General features: G+C 53.0%; 1 protein-coding gene across 2 annotated transcripts in view; it reads right to left on the reverse strand.

Annotated features, from left to right (window-relative positions):
* ELF4 (E74 like ETS transcription factor 4) overlaps nt 1–17,095 on the reverse strand; it is a 36,894-nt gene extending 19,799 nt beyond the window's left edge. Inside the window, exons 1-2 of one of the 2 annotated variants that reach the window (XM_088833578.1) lie at nt 16,802–17,095; nt 16,515–16,663 (exon numbers count right to left, since the gene is read on the reverse strand). The gene's annotated coding sequence lies outside the window, so the exon portion shown is untranslated. The remainder of the gene's footprint in view (nt 1–16,514; nt 16,664–16,801) is intronic. The other variant, XM_055438450.2, reaches the window with a different exon arrangement.
* Between the last annotated feature and the right edge of the window lie 6,933 nt (nt 17,096–24,028).

A 24,028-nucleotide genomic window follows, 5' to 3' on the forward strand; every position in this document is an offset into this window, starting at 1 on the left:
AGTTTGCTGACTCTTGGACTAAAGGCTTCACTCCCCTTCAGAGGGAATACATTCATCAAGTTCCTTTCAGAGAAGAATGTCACAGACTCAGAGGTGCCTGGAGGGAGCCGTGGAACATCAAATACGAACTCTAGATTTTCATCAGAATGTTCTGGCCCACGACGTGACCTTGAGTAAGTCACTTTTGCTTTGTGGATCTCAGTTTCCTCAGCCGCACACCGAGGCAGGGGTGGAGGGGGGTGGGGTGGGGGTTGGCCAGTATGGCCTCAGGACCTTTCTGGCCCTGTGATTTAGAGACTCAGCAGTGGCCTGCATTTCCAACTTACATACTTTTGAGCACGCACCATTCTGATCATTTTCTCTCAGAGCAAGACCTCACAGACGACACCCCTCCTCAGCTGTGGCTTTCCCTACCATGTTCAGTTCAGTTCAGTTCAGTCGCTCAGTTGTGTCCAACTCTGCGACCCCATGAATCACAGCTCGCCAGGCCTCCCTGTCCATCACCAACTCCCGGAGTTCATTCAAACTCATGTCCACACAGTCAGTGATGCCATCCAGCCATCTCATTCTCTGTTGTCCCCTTCTCCCGCCCGTGGACCCCCTCATTTATGCCCGCCTGCCCCCCGACCCTTCCCTTCTGCTTCCCTCCTCTCTGAATTCTTCTCCCTGCAAAACGAAGACGGCCTCCTCTGAGAAAGCACCCCCTCCTCAGTGGTCCAGGAGCTTCTACTGTGGGGGTGGGGGTGGGTACAGGAAGGGAGAGAAGGACCCTCAGCTCCTCTTGGCTCCCAGAGCCCACAGCAGACAGGTGGGAGACAGGGCCAGCCCTCCCCACACCCCTGCTCTGCCAGAGGAAACAGCCCCTCTCTGCCACTTCCTGTCCCAGGGGTTTCAGCAGTTTCCCCTTCAGGGCCTGCTGGCCCTCCCAGCCCCGCCCCTGCCCCACACAGGTCAGCAAGTGCAGGGGGCGCGCCCTGCGAGAGAGTGGGGACGATCCCTCACAGGAAGGCTGAGGAGATAGTTGTCTACACAAGGGGATGCCCCAGCAGCTCTTCTGCCAGCCCGCTTGGGCCAGGGGAGCCAGGACCTGGGTGGGAGGTGGAGCTGCTTCCATAAACCCTCTCCTGTTAGCAGATCCGTAGATGTGAGCTCATCACTTCACCTGGTGATCACCTCGGGAGCAGAGTGCGCCTGCTGGGTAAAAGACTGGGCTGCAAATGCTGAGGTCAATGTCCACCTGGGCTGCGGGCCCGCCCTGGGCGGCTTCACATGGGGAGACGTGTTAAAGCAAGAATGCCTGGGGAAACCAGGCCAACCACAGGGGTTATTTCGGAGGAGCAGGTGACACTGAAATGAATAGCACATCATAACTTTGCATGACTTTGTCCCTAGCACTGAGGGACAGAGGCAACAATGGAGAGCAAGGTATTCTATTACATGCAAGTCGAGGGTGATGGCATTTTCTGGGTGATGGAACAGGAAGCTATCACATTCCATTGCCGCTGCTGATTTGGTGCGGTGACTTCTACTTCTAAGTGCCTCCCTGTTGCCTTTGCAAGGTGGGGCTCCTAACAGCAGGGCTAGGTGCCCACGAGGGACCAGGACAGGTGACCCAAGGCCATGGGTCAGAGGAGCAGTAGCTGCCTGAGGCTCTGCACGTCTGCCCAGTTGTTAGTTCTCCTGAAGACAGGTTAGAAGTACATGACAATGGTTCTAGAAGCCTCAGTGCTTGGGATGAGGTCCTCATAGTGGGTAGATGCAACCATCTCAGCCTGCTGTGGTAATATTGTTCCATGAGGTTGAAGAAGCAGTGAGCAAAGCTAAGGGGACCCATAGAAATGATGGCTCTGAGAAGACCAACAAAAGTGGATTGGAAGATGGTCTTTCAAGCTCTCTCGGCTCTGAGAGATCATTCTTGGGCTTTTGACCAAGAGTCCAGCCCAAGCAGGCCTCCTATCAAGACAGCAATCTGGCTTTGCCCTCTGTCCTCTCCCTCTATGCCTCCAGGGCCATAAAGAGCCAGCACCCCTGCCATAGGACCCATCGCCCATGAGGGGACTGCCTGCTCCGCCCCACGAGTTGGAGTGAATACTGCTTCACAACTGGTATGGAAGATGCCAAGGAAGCGTCAGAGACAGCATCTAGATGCACACCTGGGCCCCTGCCAGCCCTCCCTACCTCTGCAGTGCAAACCCAGGGCCAGGGCTTGGTTACGAGCCCGACTCAGAACTGGTGGCACGTGTTTGGAAAGCACATCTGACTGGGCGGAGGAGGTGGAAGCACTTGAGATCGCTGCCAGCTCAGGGCCAGCGCTTGCGGGGTTGGCACCAATCTGAGCTAGGGCTGGGCCCAGGGTGGCGGGTGTGGCCACCGTGGCCTCGGCCATGGGCCTGTGGAGGGAGGGGCAGGGGGGCGTGGGTACTCATTTAAAGCAGGCAAGGTTTTCCTTTTGCGCCCTCGGATATCACTCCGGGCTGCTTCCTCTGCTCCTGGGTCAGGGGACCAAAGAGTAACCATTACAGGGAGACAGGACAGCACGGATTTACATCTACTGGGTACTAGCGTGGGCTTGATGTCACGCAAGGCACTTTCCATAGGCTATCTGTTTTCATTCTGACAACATCCCAAAGTAGCTAGTTGATAGCAGAGCCCAGGTTTGAAGCCAGGTTTATTTCCAACTACTGTGCTCTTTGAACTTTGTTTTCAGTTACATGTATTTCGGTAGTAATCCTGTTTTAATAGTTCCATTTTACAAACAGCACAAGTGAGACCTAGCAAAGATGAGGTAACATGACCAATGTCACACTGCCTGTCAAGAATGGAGGCAGAACTCAAACCCAGGTCTGTGTGACCGCCATGTCTGTGCTCTTCCCATGCGGCCCCATTCTGGCGACCATCTGCTCAGAGTCCTAACTCTACACCCAGTGTTGAAGGCTCAGAGCCCCATGACATCCTTCAACTAAGGCTTCCCATGTCCCAGTCCCCTTCAGGCTCCATGTGATAGGTGAAACCTAATTTCCTGGGCAAAGATGCACCCAAATGGAGATGAGTTGAGCCCTTGTGGAGGGTAAGTACTGTGGAGTAGGAGTGATGAAGTTTCTGGTGATGAAGGAGTCTGCCTTTATTCCTGTACCCTAGGAGCCTTTTTCCAAAGGGTTCCTGGCTCCAGACCCAGAGTGGCCTAGGCATGGTCCCTGCCCCATAAATACACACTTACTTACACATAATTTAAGTCTGAGTTCTTATCTCAGGGTGTTGGTTCACATGTTTACTCAAATATTTATGGAAAGTCAGAGCTGAACACCTCATAGGTGCCAAGTTTGTGGCCTGGGGCCTTTCGTTGGGCCCACCCTATTCTCTGTGGTAAGGTCTATTCGCATAAAAGTCCCCAGTGAGCTGGGTTAGTGCATCTGCCTAAATGATATTGCAGGGGTTTTTTCCCCCTCAAAATACTTCTATAGCAAGTGTCTCTTCAAAATTGAGGCTCAGAGGTTGGGGGAAAAGGACGAGTGACTGCTAACGGGTATAGAGTTTCTTTATGGGGTGATGAAGATAGAACTGCTCAGGCCACACCAAGGCTCCCTTCCTCCCATCAGCCTCCCCATAACCCTGAGCAACCATAACTGCTGAAGTTCCGTGAGTGTGCAAGGTAGCCCTATGCATGAGGCATGGTGGCGGGTCTTAAGAAAACGCTCTGGAGCTGGGCCTTTAACCTAGGTCTCCATGAGCATGGCCAGGTCCCTGCCCCTCTCTGAATCCCAGCATCCCCATCTGTTAACTGAAGTGGGTAAGTTTGGTGATCCTTAACAAAAGGGTCCACCAGCTCTGACCCTTTGCGGTTCTCACTACAAAGCACTGCAGGATGGAAGAGACCGGCATGTCGATACCGGATTTTTCTTGGAGTGCTGCAGAGAGCTGGCTGTAACGAGGTGTTCCAGCTGATGCTCCTCACAGGCATGGTGACAACCAGGACTTTCCCTCGAAGGTCACAAGCTCTCTGAGGATTCCGCCGCTCGGTTTCTCTATGGGGGGATGGGGGTGGCTTGGACCTGATTTCACTCCTCCCCACCTGCTGCCCTGCCCACCGGCAGTGCTAGGTAGTAGAATAACCCTTCATGAGACCCACTGATCACATCCTTTGGAGATGTCGTGAACCAGGTTCTTGGCCGAGTGCCCAGGCCACCCCCAGTTGGCGCGGAGCTTGCCTCTGCGGCAGAGGGAACGATCGCTGCCGGCCACCAATCTAGTCCCCGCTGGACAGGATGTTTCCACATCAAGCCCCACTTCCTGCAGCTAGGCCTGGGCTCCGGTTTCCCCCTTCTCCTGCCATCTGGTCGCCTGCCCTCTGCCCCTTCCTCTTGCTGGGTGTTTACAGGCTGCCTTATCAGCCTGGGGAATCTGGGCCTCACCCAGTCGGCTGCCCCGCCCCGCCCGGCGCAGCCAGCCCCGCCCAGGGCCCTACCTGCTGTGGTTTCGTCACTCCAGGCCGGCACCCCTACATCCCCTCCCCACCGCAGGCAAGCAGGGGGTGTGGATGAAGGCTTGAGACCTGCCAGAGTGAGACCTGAATATTCATAGCGAGTCCTCCACCTGGTCCAGGCATTCTCTCTCTATTGTCATGGTCTCTATCTGCAGGCTGTGAGGATAGAAATGAGGCCCTTGGGCTGCAGAGGGGGCCAAGTTTGACCTGGAGAGCCTCCACCGACAGCTCTTCTGTTCTCAGCCACCCAGAAATAAGCGATGCCAGGGCGGGGGGCAGCACGAGGGTGGAAGGCTCTGAGGCTGTTTTGTTTTTGTTTTTAACTGAAGAGTACTCCATGCTCCAGGTGAGGCCGGGGAGGAGGCGTGCAGATTGAGTCTGGTGGAGGAGGGAAGGCTAGGGAAACTGTGGGCACAGACTTGAGGGCCTCCTGGGTTCCACCGTTGTCTCCAGCCCACCCAAAGGCTAGGATGAGGCCTGAGCTAACCACTGAGAAAGTCCGATGACTTCCCCTCAGAGTACAACGGCTTAGATTTTTCCATTAAATGAGTTTGAATCAAGGAAGGAGACAGTAGGGGACACTGGGTGAATGAACATGCAGGAGGTGATGGATTTCTTTTCCAGCACTTTGGGCTAAAACCTTGAAACTTCAAGTTCTGACCTGTCCCTAGGCAGCTCCCACAGGGACAGAGCCTGCTTGCTGAAGCTGACCAATCCCAATAGCCCGAGTCAAAGCCACAATCCAAACCCGGATCCTCCCTCATCTTTCGGGCGCTTCACTGAGAAGTCAATTAAAATATATTCAGGCAGTAGATGGCGGGCATTCACAGTATAGAAAAAAATGTCATACTTCAAAGAACTTTTATGAAACTGTGTTTTTCTAGGTCTCTGAGATAGAATTTAATAGTTTGGGGCGCTTGGGTGGGAAAGTTTGGAAAAACTCTGCTCAGGCAATTTTGCCATTAATGGGCTATGTAACCACAGGCATGCCATGTCACATGGCTCTCACAGCCCCGGGCTTCCCCCGCCCCCCTCCACCATAGATTTCATGCTCCTCAGAGCTGCTCACAAGCTTACTGACCCTAGTAGCAGTCAGGGCTCCACAGGTCATCCCACCTCCCCAGGAACAGCTTCCCACCACTCAAAAATAATAAACCATTTAGTGTTAATGTGTTAATGGGTGATACTGGGTTAATGTGTCACCTCTCTCCTCAACACATTTTCATTTTAAAAGGCCATCTGGAGCTACCCTGCTTTAACCTAAGGAGTGGCTCTGCGGGTTAATAGGGGGGCAGGTGAGCGAGGGAGTGTTTCTTGCTGACTCTGCCTCCCGTCATACCATTAACCCTGGAGCAGGCCTTCCCCATCTCCTCCCCATGCCTGTAGTTTCTGTTGGGAAGCTGTATAGAGGGGATGTGAAAGTCTTTGAAAAGCTAACCAGGCCTGGGGCAGCAGAAAGCCCATTTGACTGGGCATGAGGAAGAGTAAGTTCCAGTCAGGGCCCTGCCTCTGCCGAGCTCCTCCCCCAGCCTCTGAGCTGGCGCCAGCTCCTACTCCAGGGCACACATTTAGATCTATGGCTGTGGCCACACCAGCCATGCTCAGCAGGGCTTTACAGTCCAAGCTCATCTGCTTGGTTTCCAAAGGTCTTTCACAGTCTGACCCCACCCTACCTACTCAGCCTCATTTCCCATGATTTCCCAACTCAAGCCTGGGCTTCAAGCCCAGTGGTCTCCTCATGGTCCCCTGAGGGAACATTCCAGGCTCATTCAGGGAGTTTCTCAGGCCTGCCAGGCCCTCGCTGCTCTGTTTTAGTTAATCAAACAGTGCCCATCCAGCAAGGTCCCAATCAAGTTCCCCAAATCCATGGAGCTGGTTTTGCCCTGATAACTAGCGTCCACACCCATGGGGCCCCCTTCTAAACTCCCAGAGCCCTTAAATTCCACAAGATCTCTTAATCCTAGGCAATCTCGAATTGCTCTTTAATTATTTCATGTGTATGTCTTATTTCCCCAACAGGCTGTAAAATTCATGGGATCAAGGTCTATTTTATCTTCTCCTGACTCTAACACAGGTCTGGGCATTCATGAACTAAGCCCATGTAAATTCTCAGCCCAAGTGAAATCTCTGGAATAGAGACCCCGAGTCCTGTTAGATCTGAGGGCTATAGTCTAGGGGTGGGGATAGGAATAGAATTAGGGAGCAAAGGTCCCCAGGCTCAAATATTACTTATCTTCTCTTGCTCCAGGCCTCTACTAAGGAAAACACATACCAGCTAGAGTCATTTATTCCAAACATCATCAAGAAGGCAGTTGATCAATCAGGTCATCATCAAAGCACTCTCTCTTTGTACAAACCACAGTGTTTCCACCCCGTGAATATTGGGTGCTGGTCTGATCACTGAACCCTCGGGAAAGACTTCAAAACACTGGATCAGTTCTAAGAGCTAAAATGATTCGAAAGAATGGGATTCAAGGATAACTTTTTTTAAAAGAGGCCTTTTGTTTGCTAGACAGACAAGGTTGAAAAGGGATATGACTGGGATCTAGAAAATGATAATCATAGAACACTGCACCAAAAATAGGTATAAACGAAGGGCAAATAATGGTCCTATTTTGCAAATGCATGGTAAGGTTAAGGAACTCTTTACTGTAGGATATCAATGAAAAGATTAAGCATCTTCTAAAACTGACAGTAGCATCAGGCTCATCCATGATTATAAAATAAGATCACAATAGCACAACTACATATCTGTTATAACAATTAATGTAAATAGAATAAATTCTCAAGTATTAAAAGAACATGATATTATAAATAATCCATAACAATATATTGCACAGCACAGGGAATATAGCCAGTATTTTATAATAACTCTAAATAGCGTATAACCTTTAAAAATTGTGAATCACTGTGTTGTACATCTGAAACTTATATGCAACCCACTCCAGTATTCTTGCCTGGAAAATTCCATGGATACAGGGGCCTGCCCGGTAGTCCATGGGGTGCAAAAGAGTCAGACACGACTTAGTGACTAAACAACAACAATATATCAATGAAAAATTATATTGACAATCTGATTCTAAAATTCATATGGAATTGCAAGTGACTTAAAATAGAAAAAACAACTTTGGTTTCTTCGTTTTTTTTTTTTTTTTTGGCTGTCCCATGGAAAATGTGGAATCCTAGTTCCTCAACCATGGATCGAACTCACGTCCCCTCCATTGAAAGCGGAGTTTTAACCACTGGACTGCCAGGGAAGTCCAAAAAACAACTTGGATAAAGAACAAAGTTGGGGGACTAATACTATCTGATTTTGAGAATGATTATAACGCTACAGTAATCAAAACAATTGGTACTGGCATAAAGATAAACAAATAGATCAATCAACAGAACAGAATATAGAGTCCAGAAATAAGCTTACATAAGCTGGATGAAAGGACAACTGTATTAGACTAATGATAGCTTTTTCAACAAGTGGTGCTGGAATAACTGGATACCCATATTTTAAAAGAAATCAAATGGATTTCTACAGCTCACCATAGAGAAAAATTAACTTGAAATTGATCAAAGACCAAAATGTAAAACCTAAATCTATAAAACTTCTAAAAGAAACTGTAAGACAAAATATTTGTGACCTAGGGCTAAGCAAAGCATTCCAAGATACAGCACCAAAAGCATGATCCATAAAAGTAAAAACTGATTGATTGGACGTTATCAAAATTGAAAACTTCTGCTCTTCACTGTGAAGTGAATGAAAAGATAAGGCATATACTCAGACAAACTCTTTGCAAAGCAAGTATCTGATAAAGGTCTCCTACCTAGACTATATAAAGAATTCTCAAAACTGAACTATAAGAAAACAAAAAAGTCAATTAAAAACGGGCAGAAAATTGAATAGATACATCACCAAAATATTTAGATGACAAATAACAACATGAAAAGATATTCTACATCATCAGTCATTAGGGAAATACAAATTGAAACCACAATGAGATACCACTGCACACCTATTAGAATGACTAAAATTTTAAGACTGCCCACACCAAGTGTTAGCAAGGATGTGGAACAACTGGAACTTTAATAAATTCCTGATGGGAATGTAAAATGGTACAATGACTTTGGAAAACAGATTGATAGTTTCTTAAAAAGTTGAACAACTACTATATGATCCAGCCATTCCACTCCTAGGTATCTGACCGAGAGAAAAAGACACACATGGCCATAGAAAGATTTGTACAAAGATGTTCACTGAAGCTTTGCTTGTAATAGTCAAAAACTAGAAAAAAATCAAAACAACCACCAAATGTCCATCAACTGATGAACAGATCAATAGTATATGGTATTACCCAGACAATGGAATTCTACTTAGCAATAAAAAGGAATGAAATATTAATGTAGAAAACAACATGGATGGATCTTAAATGTGCTGGATGAAAAAAGCCAAACAAGGAGAGAATACATTCTATATGATTCCACTTATATAAAACTCTAGAAAACGCCAACTATTACAATGAATACTGAATAAGTCCTAGAACTCAAATGCACAGTGTAGTAAATGTAAACAACAATATTGTATAACAATCATCAAACTTGGTAAGAGACTAGAACTTAATCATTCTAATCACTAAATAGAGAGGATAATTACGCAATGATAGAACTGCTAATTATCACTATGATATATAATCATATCAAATTACCATGTTGTACACCTTAACTTTACACAATGTTATATGTCAAATACAGATGGGTCCGCAACTTAATGATGGTTCACACAAGACTTTTCAACTTTACAATGGTGTAAAAACGTTACACATTCAGTAGAAACCCTACTTCAAATTTTGAAATTTTGATCTTCTGTGATCACAAGGGTAAACAACCAATACACTTACAACCATTCTGTACCCAGACAACCATTATGTTTTTCACTTTCAGTATTCAATACATTACATGAGATAGTCAACACTAATACTCTGGCCACCTGATGCGAAGAGCCAACTCATTGGAAGAGACCCTGATGCTGGGAAAGATTGTGAGCAGGAGGGGAAGGGGGTGACAGAAGATGAGATGGTTGGATAGCATCACCAACTCAATGGACATGGATCTGAGCAAACTCTGGGAGATAGTGATGGACAGAGGAGCCTGGCACACTGCAGTCCATGGGGTCATGAAGAGTCAGACACAACCGACTGATTCAACGACAACAGTATTCAGTAAATTACATGAGATAGTCAACACTTTATCATAAAATAAGCTTTGTGTTTGATGATTTTGCCCAACTGTAATTTAATATAAGTGTTCTGAGCACATTTAATGTAAGCTAGGGTAAGCTATGGCACTAAGTAGGTTAGGTGTATTAGATGTATTTTCAACTTCCAATTGGTTTATCAGGATGTAACTTTATCATAAGTCAAAGAAGATCCGTACATTTCAATTTAAAAACACATACTAATCGACAGTCACATAAAGTAGATAAGTAGTTGCTCAGGATGAGAAAGAGGGATCGCAAAAGGGCGCAAGGAAACTCTCTGGGGTGATTAGTTTCATGAGTATATACATATGTCAAATATTATAAAATCGTACACTTTAAATATGTGCAGTTTATTGTGTCAACACTGTCTCAGTAAAACTGTAAAAAAGAAAGAAAAAGGTCCTCAGATTGGGTGAAATAACAATAGCAGCATTTAATATGTAATTTTAGCAAATAATATTGCATAATTTAACTATGCAATAATATCACCATATGACAGCAGTGAAGGAAGACAACAGAAGCAAGAATACGCATGCTTTCCTGGAAAACACATTCCTTGGTGCGACCCGTGGAGACGAATTCTGAACCTGGGAAGGTACTGAGTGTGCTGACTCGAATGTGTTTTGTTGTTTTATCTTTGGCTCACCCCCATACCTACTTCATTGTCCCACCGAGCCTGGAAGGCCCCTAGAGCTCAGCCAATGTGCTCTCTTTCCTCTTTGGAAAGGCCATGCGCCCTCTCACCTCCAGGAAGCCTTCCCCAATTAAGCTAAGGAGGGGGAAGAAAGATCCTCCTCTAGGCATGCCTTCCCTCAACCCACTATTACCTATTCTCCAAACCCTAAGTGCCACAGGCTTGTTGGCACTTCAGCTCTTGCCTGCTGTGAAGCTAAGTGCATGTGTATGACCAGAGCTCCAGAATCGGGTTTAGATTTTAGTCCCCACAGGGGCCTGGGCCTACTGTGTTTTTTTAGGATCAGGGTGGCGCCAAGAAAGTGGTCACTTAATGAGACAGGTGTTTTCTGTGCATGGGTTCTCACAGAATCAGTAGGGCTAAACTAGCCTCTCTGGGGGGCATTATGGAAAAAAGGCATTATCTGCTAAATCTATGTCTTAAGTACCTCCTTGTTATCAGGTCATCAGGAATCTGGGGAGGTTAAGACTAATTGCCCACTCTCCCATCCCTCAAGGCCTAGGGGCGGGGACCAAGGGACAGAGTGAAGTGGCTCAGGGGTGGTTCAAGGGTGGTCTAGGGCCTCCGGCCCCTGTGGGTGGCCATAGGCACCTCAAGCAAACACAACCCATTTTCGAGCAGATGGAACCTCCAAGTTACTTTCTGGGAGGCCTTTGGAAGGGGAATGGCCCCCCCAGCCCCCCAGGAACTCTTCTGGGCAAAGGCAGGGTCCCAGCCCCAGCCCAAGGTCTCAGTTCTAGTGAAAAAGGGAGAAAGTGAGTGGTGGTTGGCCCGGCGGCTCCCAGAATTCTACACTCAGTAGGGTAAGAACAACAAATTGATGACTGCTAAATACTAGCCGGGGTGGAACATGAGGCCTCCTCACAAAGGAACAAATTCACTCTTATTCCTGCAGCAAATGAATATTGAGATGAACATGGTGACGAGATAAAGATGGCAAAGTTAATAAAAATGTTCAAGACTTGATTTCTGCTCTTTACTACAGCACTGCCTGTAGTAAAGAGAAAGATTTTATTCTGATTTTTTTTAATCAGAAAGACTTTACTACACACACACACACACACACACAATCTTTTTTCCACATCCCTCTTTATCTTGTGTGATGGCAGAGTTAACAAAAAGTTAGCAGAAAGATGTCCCTCTTGCTTTTATGAATGAGCATTGCATTCCCTGCCAGCACTGCCAGAGAAGCATTTGATCCCCAGAGCCTGGTAAAGTCAAGGGTGTGGGAGGAGGAAACGATAAGAACAACAACAACAATAATAATAGCCACAGAATAATAGCAGCTCACACTTACCAGGTGGTTTCTGTGTGCCAGGCATCATGCAAAGTGCTTTACAGGCATTATTTCATTTAACCCTCACTGCAACCCTGGGAGGTGGGCACTGAGACTTACAGTGATTACGTGATCAGTCCATAGTCACACAGCCAGTAAGTGACAGGCCTGGGATATGAATGCAGAGAGCCTGTGCTCCTCAGGACAATACCACACAATAGCATTCTTGAGAAGAATATAGAGCTCGACTGGAAGAGGAAGGGAGCTTTAGGAAGGGCAGGTGGAGTGAGAAGTGGGAAATGGCAGCACTGGGACTCGAGAAGATGAGAACCTAGGGCAAAACTTCCTCAGTCCAGGCAAGTTGTTTAATCTCTTTCTTCTTGTTGGTCTGGCTGAGAAATGTTCTGGCACTTTCCCTGGCCGACCCTCCTGCATCTGCTCCCTGATGCTTGACCCTCCTCATCACCCTGGGTGAGGAGGCTGGGTGGGGTCTCTGCCAAGAAACTCACCTTAGGACACAGTTTCCCCAGATGAGAAGTCAGGGTACTCTGGTGTGTCTCTGTGGTTTTGCAATGTGCTGGGGAGGGCGCATGCCCAGAGGGCAGAGAGAGGAAGACTGATGCCTGGGGTGGGGAGCGGGGTGGTATACGTGTGTCCAGGCGTTTTCATCCAGTTAAATCCAGCAAGGATCAAGTCTCCCCTTCCGGTCCAGCCAGGAGAAATGCAAAAGTCACAGAACAACTACACGGCTAGTCCTTGCCCTTGCCCAGGGGGTCCAGACAGAAACACGTGGGACTCTCTAGACCTTGTAGCTCTTGGCTGGCTGGGAAAACGAAAATCTCCATCCTCTACCTGAACCTCTGGGCTGCCAGAGAAATCCCAGGACGCTGGGAAAGTGAGACTCAACCAGTCAGTGCTGGCTGTGCACACCGGTGGCAGGGCAGTCAGTCTGTCCCTTTGCCTCCCTTTTCCTCCTCCCTCCCCTCCAGGGCTTGTGTGTGGCGGCGGCGGTGGGGGGGGGGCGGACACGGGATGGGGGGAAGTTCAAAACGAACTCCCCTCCGCCTGGGAAAGCCTGGCCACCCTTTGTGTCTCATCCATCCGCGCTGGGCCCTCCACTTTGTGTACCTCCTGGAGTGGAGCTCGGGCTTTGCACTGAGCCACCCACACTGGCTGTCCTGATCTTTTATGTGACACGCATGTGCCAAATGATTACCGAGGCTTCGAAGGTCAGTATGTAGCCAGGGAAGAGAAAGGCGGCTTTTCTCCCTTTTCTGCCTAGCTGGATCTCCCCCACACCGCCCCACCCCTTCAAGGTCTAGCTCAGAGCCGAGGCCACACAAAGCCTGTCCTCCCTCTTCCTCCAGCTGCTGCTGATCTCCGAGCCCGGCCATTTCTGGCCCCTGCTCCAAGGAACACAATTTAGCACCTGACCAGCCACAGTCCTGGCAGCTTGTCCTCGCCTCTGATTGTTTTCAGTGTCTTAGTCATCTCCTGCCACCCACTTCCCTTGTCTCCCCCACAGTGCCTAGTGAGGGTTGGGCACACAGTAGGTGTTAATAAATGTCTGTTGAATTGAAACACAGCGGCTCCTATGAGGTCAGAACCATCATAAGCACTCCGACCAGCAGTTCCTTGGCAACCAGCGCTCAGGTCCAAGCTACAGGGCATGAGCAGAGAGGCCGCTATTACAGGCCACGCAAGACTCAGCGGCTGGAGATTTGCAGGCAGCTTGGTGTTGATGAGAAAAGCCCCTGACCCCTAGGAAAGCGTCCATGGGATTCTGGGTACCTTACATGAGTTTCTTTTCTCCCCTGCAGAACTAGTTTTCAGTCTGAGAACCACAAAGGGAATAAATTGGCAGTGAAGCCAGAAACCTCTTTGCAGCTTAGAAATCCTGGAGAGAGAACCAAGCCTGGGTTGGGGTCAGGCCCAAGCCTGACGGAAGAAGGCTGCCCAAGGCCCTTCTGAGCTTGGTGGGGGACCTCAGGGTGGGGGCTGGGGCATGGCAAGTAGGGGGTTAGAGGGGCATCTGGGGGTGGCCCTAAGTAATGCCACCCTGTCCTGGAACCCAACAAATCACAGCACTAGATGCCTGCCACCTGTGGTCCACACAGGAATTGGGTCTCCCTGTCCCTCTTGTTCACCCAAATCTCAGGGCAGGCCTCTGTCCAGGGGTAGAATCCTGGCCAGAGCCCAGCCTGGGTCCCCAGACATGGAGAAGCCTCCAAGTATGGGGTACCTGGTTCCCCACACTGGCTTTGAATTATGGTTATTTATATAGATGACCTAGTCATCTCTCTGGTCCTCTCCCACATCCCCCACCCCGACTCTGGCCCACACCGGAAGGTACACACAGTTCACAGTGGTGTCTTCTTCACCTCTGCATTCCCCTCGCTCATAGCTCAGTAGGTAAAGAATCCACTTGCAATGCAGGAGACCCTGGTTCAATTCCTGGGTTGGGAAGATCCTCTGGAGAAGGGAAAGGCTACCACTCCAGTATTCTGGCCTGGAGAATTCCGTGGACTGTATAGTCCATGGGGTCGCAAAGTCCGACTGAGAGACTTTAATTTTCACTTTTTACTTTCAGTGCTGGGACTGGTTCTCAGCAAATGCTTGCTGAGTTAAATCTGAGTTTTAGGCCCCATAGTAGACAATACCGTAAGGCTAGCTTGTGCTTATGGTTCTAAAGAAACAGCTTATGTGTATTGACGTATTTGATCCTTGGCAAAACCTTATGAGGTAGGTCTGATTTGACAGATGAGGAAACTGAGGCATACAATTGACTGGGGTCACACAGTCAGTAAATAACAGAGCTGGGATTTAGACCCAGACAGTCTGGCTCTAGGGATTGGAGGCAAAATGAAAATGTTGAGGAGAAAGAAGGGGGTTGGCAAGGACCAAGGCCAAACTTCTGCGCAGGGATTTCCCTGGGAAAGCAATCCCCTCAGCCTGCATCTGGCTGGGCCTCTCAGGGAGGCCCTGAATTTTGCAGGCTAGGAACATTTTGGACATCCCATTAATCAGGCCCATGAATAAGAGGTCACAGCACCCTTATTTTGAGATTCCAGTACAGGACAGAGGAGACAGAAGCCCACCACTTAGCTCCAGGCACGGAGAGGACTGCTTTCAGGCCTCCAGTTTGTCCAGGGGTGGGCGCCAGTTCCTGAGCAACAGCGGAGCAAACAGTGCAGCAGTGGGAGGAATGCCAGGCATAGCTGCAAACAAGCCACTCCTTCGGCTCACAGCTAGAGGCTGGGTGAGGGTGGCAACGTGGAGCCTGCTCAACGCCCACCCCCACCCCCCACACACACCTCCCGGCTCTGAACCCAGAGACAACCACTTGTAAGGCAGCCTCTTCCCCACACTGACCAGGACAGGAAGTCCTCCAGGATAGTTAAGTCCTTCACTTAACTCAAGAGAGCTCCCCTTCAGGCTGTTACTGCCAAGGGTCCGCTGAATTATGGTTGAGAAAGCACCTTCTAACCGGTAAAACCCTACTGTTAACTGTGAGGAGAAATTTGCATTCTAGTCGTGCAAAGGGGACCCTGGGTATTTTCAGTCCCAATGTATCCTGTCTCCCCAAAGCAGAGAGCCAGATCTGATCCCTTCATCGACCCCCCCAACCTGGCACTAGGGCCAGGGGTCAGCTCGCTGGGGGTGAGTCCCTCATGGGCGTGCCCACCAGCTGTTGGGGCCGAGCAGTGGTGGCTCAGGCCCTGGGGTGGTGACTTCACTTCCGCTCAGACCTCCCGAGCACTCCTCCCCTATGAGGCCCCACCAGGCCAAAATCGAGAAGTCCAAGGTTAACTGTTCCTCCCCACTTTAAGCGCTAATTAAAATGATTAGCCACAATGAAGTGTCAAACATTAACCAGAAGAAGCCGCAGGACCAGACAGGCCTCTATTTCGGGCAGAAATGAGGGTCAGGACCATCAAATCCCACCGCTGGGATGTGGGGGGGGGGTCGGGATGGGGGGCGTGGGCGGCGAGGTAGAACTTGGCCGAGGCGTGGAGAGGATTAGGGGGTTAGGAGGTGACCCTGGTCAGGAAGGCCCGGCAGGGCGACAGAGTTAGGTAGGGTGCGATGGAGGGACAGGCAATCCGAAAAGCAGCCGCCTCAGCAGTCTCCCAAAGCAAGGCGCGGTCGGCAGGGGACCCGGCGCTGCGCGGCTGCCGAGTCCACGAGCCGGCGGCAGAGGAGGGAACACAGAGGCGGGAGAGCCCGGGAGAGCGGGAACGCGGGAGCGGGAAGGCTGGCGGCCGGCTCACACGTAAACTCCGGCCCCTGCCAAGAGGTCTCTATTTTGGCTATCCAATTATCTAAGTCATAGGTGTGTGTGTGCGTGTGTGTGTGTGTGTGCGCGCGCGGGCGCGCGTGTGTGTGTTTAGAGAGAGAGAAAAAGAGAGTGTGTGTGTTACCCTAAGGCGCCTGGTCCCAGAAGCCCTAGGGGCCGCCAGATCAATCTAGCAGCCCCGCCGCAAGGAGGCCGACCGCCTGCCCTCGGGCACCGAGCTGCTGGGGCGGGCTGTCACAATCCGCCCTATCCCGGACCCCGGGCTGCCCGGGAGCGGGCCAACCCGCCCCCACCCCGACAGGGGAAATCGGCTGGGCTTCTAAGCTGGGGCCGGCAGCCCGGGGTCCCCAAGGCACACGCGGCGGGGCGAGGCCAGGGCGGGACGCAACACGCCGAATCCCCTACCCCTCCCCTGGGCCCCCAGCCCCCAAGGCCCCGGGGCCCCGGCGTCCCTGTACCCGCTCTCCCGCGAACTTTCCGAGGGCCCCGAGGCTCGGCGAACCGGCGCCATCGACGTACCTCAGACTGCGGGGCTCCGTCGCGGGGCCGGGGTCGACCGCCGCGGTCCCCTCCCCACTCGGAAGGCCGGGACGCGGGGTCCCCAGCCCGGCCGCCCCGCCTTCTCCCTCTCAGAAGCCGGGCCGGCGAGTGGCGCCGGGACTTCGGCGCTGGCGAAAGGAGAAGTGGAAGCTGAGCGTGGCGCCGCGTCGGTCCCGCGGCCGCCGGGGCCACCGTTGCCCTCCGGTCGGCCCTCCCTCCTCTCCTCCCTGCCCGCCGGCCCCCGCGGCCCCGCGCCCGTGACTCACCTCGGCGCCGGGGCAGGCTGGTCCGGGCGGGCGAGGCTTAGGGCTCTCCCACACGTCGCGCCGCCAATGGCAAGTTGGAGGGCGAGATGCAGATACCAGGTGAGACGGCGGCGCCCCTCATAAAACGACTCCGGGGGGCGGAGTGGAGTGCCCGGGGGGCCCGGACGCCAGGCCGAGAGAGGGGGCGGCGGGGGCGCCCGCGGAGGGGGCGCGAGCCAACGGAGACCTGCGCCGAGACAGCCGAGTGAAAGGGGAAATTGCGCTAGAGACACACACGTCCCCTCAGGCGGCGGCTGGGGCGGGCGCGAAGGAGGCAGGGCGGGGGGAGGGAAGAGCCGGAGGGAGGGACCGACGGGAGGGACGGCGGGCGCGCGGGCGGGGTGGGGGAGGGCGGGGGGAGGGCCGAGGCGTCTTGGTGGAAACAGCGCCCCTCCACCCCCGGCCCGCCGCGGTCGCCAGCACGGCAGGGGGAGCCGTGCCAGGGGCCCGCGCGGCCTCTCCTTCCCCTCCTGGCTCGCTGGCCCCGGGGGGACGGCGAGAACCCGGCTCCCGCGGAGCTCACGTCGTGAGCCCAGCGCCCCCCACGTGGCGCGTCCCGGGGCCCGCAGCTTGGGCCGGGATGCCCCACACCGTACCTCATAGAAAAAAAACAAAAACAAAAACCAACCCACTCCATTCCCGGGGGACTCCGGATGGCTATATCCGGCCCCCTCGGTTCCTCGCGCTTACCGGCTTTGGCCCCGGCCCCGCGCTCCCGATTGTTATTGAGCGCCTGCCGTGCGGCGGACCTGCGCGAGGGCGGGCCGAGCGGGTGGGTGAGGCCGGGAGATGCCCGGAGGATCCAGTTCGCGGACGATATGCCAGACACCGCGGAATCCCGGGCCAAATGCCTCGTGCACTTGGCGCGACTAGAGAGTTTTGGGGATTTCTTAGGGAGGTCGAGCCTAGGGCTCCAGATGAGTGAGGCCCAGAGAATATGAATGCGGGGAAGGACTCGGGGGAGAGGGGGCTGGTGCAGCAGGTGCAAATATACCGAGTTAGGGCGCTGCAGAAAAACTCATGCCACCTTCTGTCCGGAGCCAGGCTTCTCTGCTCGAGGTGTCTATTTGAACCCCAGCCCATTCTACCTCCCCCTTACTCTGTCCTAAGACGTACCTCAGCATCCATCCGAGCCCCCACCCCACCCCTCCCCCACCGACCCCTCACCCACCCCACCCCTCACCCACCCTCCCTTCCTCACCCCACGCCACCCTCCCCCACCCCACCCCTCCCCCACCCCACGCCGCCCTCCCCTCCCCCACCCCACGCCGCCCTCCCTTCCCCCACCCCACCCTTCCCCCACCCCACGCCGCCCTCCCTTCCCCCACCCCACCGCACCCCACCCCTCCCCCACCTAGGAGGCGCTAGGAGGGAGTTGACTGGGAATTGTCACTTCTGGCTCTCCACGGTCTGAAGGAGGGGCCCTGCCAGGCCTCAGCCGGCATCTCCCTCCTCCGCAGAGCGCAGCAAAGCGGAAAGGGCCCCAGGGGAGGGGGGCCCTCTGCGGGGGTGGGGGTGAACTAAGGACCTGACGTCCAGGGGCCTGCTCAGCCACCAGCATGTCTGCTTCCCCAGCCTTGGGAAAGGAGAGTCCCTGGCACAGGACTGGGGAACAGGAGTGGTGGGTGACGCTGGCGAAGGTAGCTGTGGATTACCGGTTTCCAGGGAAAGACCTAAGGGCTGGACTGGGGCACCCGAACACCTTGAGACCTCTTGGCCACCTAAAGCTAAGTCCCTGAAAGAAGTGCCCAGAGCAAATTTCCACTTCTTTTCTCTTGTAAATGAACACACTTTCCCCAGGGGATTCTGGGTCTGAAGACGCAATTTTCCTGCCAATGAGGCTCCCCTCTCAAAATTGTGGTGGGTCTCAGCCATCCCTAAGGGGCCTTTACTTTGACCTTCACACACACATACACGGGAGCGCTGGGAGAGGGGGCGCACACAGGCTTTCCCATTTTGCTAAGAGTTCAGAGGTCTCTAACGTCAGACAGACCTGGGTTCCTATTCCAGCTTCACCATTTACCGGCTGTGTGTGTCTTTGGGCAAGTCCCTTAAACTCTCGGAGCCTGACTTTCCTTATTTTTAAATTGAGGATAATAAGAATCTATCTCCCAAGGCTGTGAGGAGGCTTGAATGAGATAGTCTGTCTATGCCAGTGCCTGGTGCTTAGTAAGATCTCAATAAACGTTAGCTGCCTTTAGCATCATCTCCGTCTCATCTCGTTCGTTTTTCTCAACCCAGCTATTGGGAGAAAGTGTGCAGGACTGGAAGCTGCTGAGAATGGTGGCTACCTTCTATGAGTGTTTGTGGTTTAAACCAAGCCCGAGGCCTCAAGGTTTGGAAGTGCTAGAGCAGAGGTCTTCCACTCGGGAAGGGCAGGGAGAGAGGATGGCAGGGCACCATGAGGACCTGCTCACAGCCCTGATGCCTCCCAGTGACCCGCAGCGCATGGCTTGTGGGAATCCCAGAAGTTCCCACCATCCGCAGCCACTAGGAACTAACCGCAGTCCCGTGACCTGGGAGGTGCAGCCAAAGCAAACCCCACCCCCTTGATGGGAACCTGGTGCTGACCTCGCCTGAGGGAGCCCTAGGCCACCTGAATGACCTTCCTGACTCCAGGTCAGCCAGGCTGCCGTTCCGATGACCTTGCTGCTCCCCAGCCCTCGACGTCGGGTGAGCCCCAGCCAGGTGGGGCCAGCGGCTGAGATCACCACTCCTGACGACAGCCACCCTGTCTCTGCCAACGGCTCATTCCCCGACTTGGCAGAAATTCCCTGTGTATGCCCAGGCTGTGCCATTTAGCATGCTCTCTCAGCCTCTCTCCTTCCAGCCCTGTTTCCCCCACTCTCCAGCCCCAGTTTGAGCCTCTCGGGCCTCAGCACCGGAGTCCCCTGGGGAGAGGTGGGACCACCTGGCTGCCCAGAGCCTGTGTAGGGCCACCTCCCCACTTCTGCACTCCACTTGCCTTTCCGCCTTGGCCACTTTCTCAGCCCCTCTATGTCGCCTCTTTTAAGCAGTGTGTGATGGCCTATGTTCTCCTGCAAATCACCCCAGGTACTCTGGGGGACAAGGTGGCCGGCTAGTTCCCCCCTCTCCACCCCCGCCTCGGCCTCCCTTAATCCCTTAGCCTCAACAACTTCTATTCAAACCTGTGGCCAGAACGAAATACCACAGTGCCGCAGCCTCTGTGGCCATGGCCCTTACTTTCCATCACAGACACATGCTAGGAAGGTCGCCTGTCCATCAGACTTTCAGAATGTGAACCATATTCAAAAGGCTGGAGAGAAGTTATGGTTTAAGAGGAACCCTCTCCCCTGTAAAGCTGAGATATCCCCTCTAATCCTTTCTATACAGCCAGCAGCCGTTCCTCTGTTCAGTAACTTCAGATTCGCCTCTATTGGATTGACCTGATGAGGCCTTAGATAGATGCAGATGATGGACAGATTGTGGTTGGGCCTCATAAGAAGTTTTCGTTCTCAAAAGATTGTTGAGTAGCTGCAAAAGAGAAGAATTCCTTGGGATAGGTTATACCAAAGTGCTCCTTGTCTGGCTCATACTGGGGGGCACCGGGCTGAGGGGCCTAGGCCAAAGCACTGGCACGCAGGTGGGAGGATATAGTCGGGAGCAACTTCACAGATCATATTCTGGCCAGCCACCTTCCTTGGCTGGGGCTCTGGGAAAGCCTCTTTCAGTCCTACCCCTCCCCAACCCCTGCTCTCATTAAAATAGAGAGCTTTACCTTTCCCCTCCAGACCTTTACTGGGACAGGCCCTGGCATCCTGAGAGCCCCTACAACATTTCAGAGGAGTGCCGGGTTTCACTTCTTAGGCCAGACAACAGCTCAGGGGCCTGCCTGGAGGAAGATGACAGCCCCATATAGGAGGTGCCACAGGCCCTGAGCGAGTGCTCTGTGTCTCCGCTCTGGGCCTAGGGGCTGCTGGGAGGCGCTGTCCCCACTGCTCGCACGGCAAGGGGAGCCGGCCTAGTACTGGGGAAAACAGATTCTGTGACTCTGGGTTGGCGGAGATCTGGAGGGTGCGTGGAGGGGGAGGGACCCAATCCTGTTGGTTCATTTGCAAAAAAAAAGCAAGGAAGAACTGGCTTCAGCAGAGTTCAGTAACTGAGGGCAAGGCCTCTGGAGTCTCTAATCCCACTGGTCCCTAGCCCCTATCTTGGGGCTTAGGCTCAGGCTGGAAAAGTCCCTCGGAGAAAAGCCGAGAACAGGCGCCTGCTCTGGGGCACCTATCAGAAGCAGCACAGTATCCAGAATTTTTTGGCAATCGTCCAGTGGAACCAGAGTTAACCCCTCAACCCCTGACATCTGCTGCCCCAGCACCCATCTTGTGTGGCGGGCCACCTTGCCGAGCCCACAGCCCTGTGGGGATTCCAAGTTACACTCTGAAGGTGCCACCCCTCAATGCCACAGGAAACACCAGTGGACCGAGGAAGGCCTTGGCCCAAGGAGCTGCTGCTAGGGAGCAGGGAGTGAAACAGAGGTGCAGATGGACGCCAGCCTGTGGAGGCCTTGCCGGACAGAGCACCAAGTGATTTCTGTGGCCCTTGAGTGTGTAGGGTGTGGGGGGAGACAGGGTCACAAGCAGCCTCGGAGCTGCGCATTCCCTCCTCAGATGGAGAGGAGGCACAGGAGAGAGGAGGGAGCCCCAGTCGCTTTACATGGGGTGTTGGTATTATATACGGCGAATGGCGCCCCCTGGAGTTGTGCAGGGAGAGGGCAGTAAGGACTGGCACAGGAGAGCACAGGGCAGGGGTGCTTGAATGCGGGGGAGAGAAAAGGAGAGCCCCTTCTGGAACACCAAGTGGGGACACTGGGCCTGACTCCAGGTCCTCAGAACTGTGCATGCAGGAGAGTGATGGGGAGATGCTATGAGGGGGGTTTAACTCCCAATGTCACCCACTGCACATCCTGCCAAGGGGCGGTTCTGGGCTGAGGCTTGTAACAGGATGTAGAGGATTCTGCCCTTTCAAGATCACCCCATCCCACCGGGAGTGAGGACAAGCCTGAGCCACACGCTGGACGCTAGACAGAGGCCCGTGAGGCCTGCAGGCGCTCCTAAGTTCACCCACCCTGCCCCCAGGACAGGGGGTGAGGGTAGTTGTTGTTGTTGTTGTTGTCAAATTCAGAAAAATACAACATTTAATGTCTATAAAGGTGCAGTATGAGTCATTTCACGGAATGTCTAGGCCCCTTCGCTGGCAGCAAACAAACTTTCCAGCCCTCTTTTGAGGAAGCCATCCAACTGGGCTGCTGCTGCTGGTTTCTGTGTGAGAGTGTGTGAGTGTGCGTGTGGGTCTGTATGTGGGATGGGTCTCTGGAGGGCCTTGCCGGCCTATGTGTGAGTCCATGTGTCCCTCAGAGTGAGGGTGTGACTGGGGCTGGTGTGCGTGTGCGCGCACACACACATGTACATACACACGCGCTCGACTCGGGTGTGTCAAGTCCTCTCGCGCACGCGTGTGTGAGTGTGGAGGGAGTGTGCATGTGTGTGTCTGCAAGGCAGTGTGGTGTGTGAGCCTGTGCATCTGAGGGTGTCCACGTGTACATTTTTTCCTCATCGCTGCCAAATTATCTTCCCATCTCTCCCCTCACGAAGCGAAGAGCTGGCCGAGGGAAGCTAGCAGTTGAAGGGAAGGGAGGGAGGCACGGAGGGGAGAGGGGTTGGAGGGAAACCAAAGCAATTCCTCTCGTTGGAGGAAAGTGTCAGCCAAGGATGAAACTGAAACCGAGGCGGCAGCTCGAAGCGGCAGCACCCTGGGATGGTCCGGGGTCCCACGCTCCCCTTTCTCCAGCGGGCCACGGAGATTAGTCAGCCTCGAGTTCCCATTCCTGCAGCCCTGGCTTGGGGTTGAGGCCGTGGTTAGCACGTGACCCCATTAGCACCCATTATCACATTAACACAAATTAGTATATTAGATCCTCTCCCAGTCACCTAGTGGGACTCACGGCCAGGCTGGAGGGAGAGGCCCCACTAGCTCGGGGAGGAGAAGCCAGTATGCGGGCATCAAGGGAGGAGGCAGGCTGAGGACTGGGGCAGGTCAGACAGAGGGACAGGGGACATCAAGCTTGGACAATACGATCATTTTCCTAGGTCATGCACTGGGAGGAGACACCTTGGGGAGGGGTTGGTAGAAAGGAGGGGGTTTCCAGGAATAGCTGGGCACCGCCCTGTAGGAAGGAGGCCCGGGCTCTGAGGTCTGGGCGGGAGACAGACGGTATTTCTCCTGGCACACAGTGAAACCTGGGAACGTTTAGGATCCTTTGGGGTTTTTTCTTTTTTTTTCTCCCTTTCCTTTTCTTTATGGAAAATCCTTAGATAACTTTCTCAGATGGTTTTGGATATCCTGAAAGCAGGGGAGCTGTGCTGATTGACAGAGGACAAGACGCACCCAGAACCCTAGTGCAGGGCACAGTGTGTACATCTTTGTACCCATAAGGGAGACATACTCTACCCACGCATTTATATGTAAAGTTGTATAATGGGAAAAGTCAGCCACTGGAGCCTCTGGAAAGGCTGAGGTTTGCGCCCCCAACAGCTTTATTTTTTTTTTTTCAGCTTAAAGGTGTCTGGCCACAGGTTATTTTTGTGCCCTGATACTCTCAATATGTTAACTAACCAGCCACCACATAACCATGAACCAACACGGGAAGGTCAGCAGCATCATGACTTCTAGAGCTCAGGGCCTGCACAGAGGTAGGGCACAAAGCTCGATCAACCGAGGCCGAAGCTGCAAGTCTGAGCTCCAGATAGGCCTCTTGGCCTTTCTTCTAACATAGCTGCTGAATTCCGGATTGACAAGCACGGAATCTCTAACCGTCGCCCTCCATCCAGCCCAAGGCCGAGCCCGTGTCCCTCCTCCAGCACGAGCCCTGGTCTCAGACTGCTCCCCAGCCCCGGCCACAGCCTGTCCTTCTGCAGAAGACGCATCCTTGGTCTCATGGGAGCCAGGCTGGAGGATGGCTGTTCAGGGAAACCCACTCCTAACGACCGAGACGCGACTTAGAGTTTCCATTTTACTGCCCGCGGGTCAAGAGCGCCGTCCCTGGAGAGCAAACGCTGCCCCTAAACCGCGGTCTCTTGGCTGGAGGCGAGGCTCCCCAAGCTCTGCAGGGCCCAGGAGGTGGCCCGAGGGACCCTGAAGAAGCGTGCACCAGGCAGCCCCATCCCTGGA

This window comes from Moschus berezovskii, chromosome X (assembly GCF_049115385.1).
Source record: "Moschus berezovskii isolate FMDL1 chromosome X, NW_MosBer_1.0, whole genome shotgun sequence".
Classification (NCBI taxonomy): Eukaryota; Metazoa; Chordata; class Mammalia; order Artiodactyla; family Moschidae; genus Moschus; species Moschus berezovskii.